The following is a 3,268-nucleotide window of genomic DNA, read 5'->3' as shown; positions in this document are numbered from 1 at the left end:
GGCTCCGCGGAAATCAATAAGACTTAGAAAGGGATCGTGTTTAGCCGGGACTTAACAGGCTTGGGGTTTTGTGTTGCGTTTGGGTTCCCCCCCCCCAGTGGGGTGGGGCGAGCGGGAGAAGTTGCATGCGCGCTTTGTCCTTTGGGAGTGTTGCAAGCTGCCGTCCCTGAGGAAAAGGGGAGGGGGGTGAAGTTGGGTGCCAAACTTCCGCTGGATTCGCAGCGGCGTGGCGCGTGCAAAGTTTGTTGTTTAAAACCTTACTTTGCCACTGTGCGTGCAAGGGGGCTCGATCCCTACAATTAAAGCATTGCAACCTTATAGTTTCTTTGCTCGGAAGAAATGTCCCTAAAAGCGGCAAAGCCCAGGCAGACCGGCATGGGAGCAAACCCCACTGAACTCCAGGGGGCTTCTGAGCAGACCCGCAGAGGGCATCGTTGCGCTTATTGCGCTTTAGTTTTCTGGGCAAAGGTGCCCACTTCATCCGATCGGATGCCTGGGCACAGGGGAACCCTTGCAAAAAGGGCATTCCCCAAATGCCTGCTTCAGAGAAACGCCAGCCCTCGATTTGGCAGGGGGGAAGCCCCGAAAGGGCGATTCCTTCTCTCCTGCCTGTTTTGCCTAAAGCAGCCCCATTTCCCTGTTTATGCCAGGCCGGCTCTTTGGTGCCACTGCATCGACTTTTACTTTTCCCCGCTCCCGTTTCTTTCCGCTTTCTTTCGCACGAGTACTCTCGCTGCCTTGGATGAATGAAATCGACAAACATCGGTTTTTGTTTTTTTGCAAGCTGTCCCGCCGTCGCCGCCTCCTCCTCCTCCCTCTCCCTTGGTTATTTTTGAAACGTCCCCCCACCCAGCCCCCGCGCCAAATTTTATCCTCACCTCTCCTTTATTTTCGAACCCTGTTTCCCTCCCCACCCCTCCTTCTTCTTAAAAAAAACACACACACGCCTTTTCTCCCCTTCTCTCCCTTCCCCAGTAAAGTAAGGCTCATTTGCATGTATTTACGGAAAGTTGCCTCTGCACTTAAGCAGGCAAAAGCGGAGCCCTCCCCTCTTTGGAAACGGTATGCAAAGTAGGATTGGCTGGGATCAATTAGAGAATTATCTATTTATGAAAATGTCGAGCTATTTTTGAAAAAGAGCGGGGGCACAATTAGGAACTGTTGTCTTGACAACTGGGAAGGGCTGATTGGATCATTTTATCAGTAGGGTTGCTGATTTTCAAATCTTGAAAAAGAGAGAGAGAGAGAGATCAATCTGCCGAAAAAGAGGAAAGACACTGCTTAGAGAAAGGGGTGATTTCACCCCCACCCCACCTACTCCTTTGCTAGGAGAGAAGAAATGGGAGGGAGGGAGGGAAGGGCTTCTTTCGCCCGCGATGCAGATTTATTGGCAAAAAGCCAGAGCTGCTATTGTAAATTTCCTTGTCGGTTTCAATGTCAACCCGAGCTCTCATTTGAACCCGGAATCAGGGCAAAAGCGTTATCGCTCTGTCATTTTGTTGCCAGAAGTGGATTTTTTGTATGTGTGCGTGTGCGTGTGCTCGTGTTAATATTTTATTGTTCTGTCTGACAGGATTTCACATTTTCTGTAGCCCGCCTTTAGTACATTGAGCTGCCAGACAGAGAAATTAATACCCTGAGTGACTGTATTTTAATTAAGCAATTTCATGCAAATTACAAATTTTAGATTGCCAAATAATATATTGCACAAAAACTGTAGGCTGGCTGATCTGATATGCATGGAGTATTACTCTTCCAGGCGCTGTGCATACATGGGAAAATGAACAAAAATGCTAATTTCCAATCTACTATGCAAACGGTGAAAGATGCCTATTTAGATACATGTGCTTTCCTTAGGAAGGGTAAACAGTTCTTTAATTTAATATAGCTGACACTTGAAGATGTGTTTTTTGTCTTTGGCAAAGATAATTTTTTGCATTGAACAAGTAAATGAGAATTTGAGTCGAAAGCATCTTGTTAATGGCGACTAATAAAAACTAATATTGCATGCAGTATAATGATATTAAACCTTGTAACTGGTACATAAAGCAAGATCATTCCTATTGTTGCTCTGTCAATGAACACCAAATATGCTCACATATTAAATACATACTTTTTGACTGGGGGGGGGGAAGAGAAAATTAACCCTTTGTGAGCCTGGCAGGACAATTATCTAGTGCTTTAAAAACTGCAAGGAGGGGCAAGAGAGATAAAAACTATAAACCACTTGCTACAGAGTAGATTCACATGTAGTGCTTCAGAGTAACCGGACTGTGGACTGCAACAATAATAAATGAAAGAGACAAGTTGTGCTTTTCTTAGGTAACTTAAATCACACTGAGAAATGTGAAGATCACATCTTCTTTAAAGCCACTGTAAATATGTATTAATTTATATCATTTTTGACCTCCCAAAAAGAGCTAAAATCAACAGAAATTTAAAATATAGCTCCAGTTTATGTTTTCTCTATGCAAACATGTATGCAGTGTGCAGACAAGGTAGCTTAAATCAGACACTAGGTATAGGGAACCTTGCAGCCATCTCATTGGCTTTGACCACAGCTGTTTCTAGACCAGTATAGCCTGGCCACTGCTGTCCATGCACAAGTAACCTCCAGATTAGATTACTGCAATGCAATCTATGTGGTCCTGCGTTTGAGGTTGACCCAGAAGTGCAGCTGGTGCAAAATGTGGTGGTTCACCTGCTCAAATACCAAGCATCATATTGTGCCGCTGCTGAACCATTGCACTTAACTCCTGGGCCCTGGTACTGGTATACAAAGCCCTGAATAGGTCGGGGCCAGGATTCTGAAAAGATTGCTTATCGCTTATTTGCTGAATTTATCACTGCACTCTGCAGGAGAGGACACCCCATAGATACAATGGCCCTATGCAGCCTAGGACCCTCGTACTTACGGGACCACCTATCTTGGTATGTCCCACAGAGGACCCTAAGGTCCATGAATAATAATAGCTTAAAGGAAGCCAGACTATCCTCCACCAGGGCCAGGGCTTTTTCAGTGACAGCTCTGACCTGGTGGAAAGCTCTGTCCCATGAGACTAGGGCCCTGCAGGACTTTATTTCCTTCCGCAGGGCCTGTATTCCACCTGGCCTTCAATTTGAATTAGACTCATCCTCTATTCCCCTTTCACTTTCCTCTTCTATGAAGAAACTCTTTCTGGGACCCCACATTTAAATTCTTATTCACACACCTCCTTGCTGGCCCTAGTAGGACCAACTTGGCCAGTTAGCCCTGGTGATCATTCAG

The sequence above is a fragment of the Lacerta agilis genome, chromosome 10 (assembly GCF_009819535.1).
Source record: "Lacerta agilis isolate rLacAgi1 chromosome 10, rLacAgi1.pri, whole genome shotgun sequence".
Classification (NCBI taxonomy): domain Eukaryota; kingdom Metazoa; phylum Chordata; class Lepidosauria; order Squamata; family Lacertidae; genus Lacerta; species Lacerta agilis.
This window is presented reverse-complemented; position numbering follows the sequence as displayed.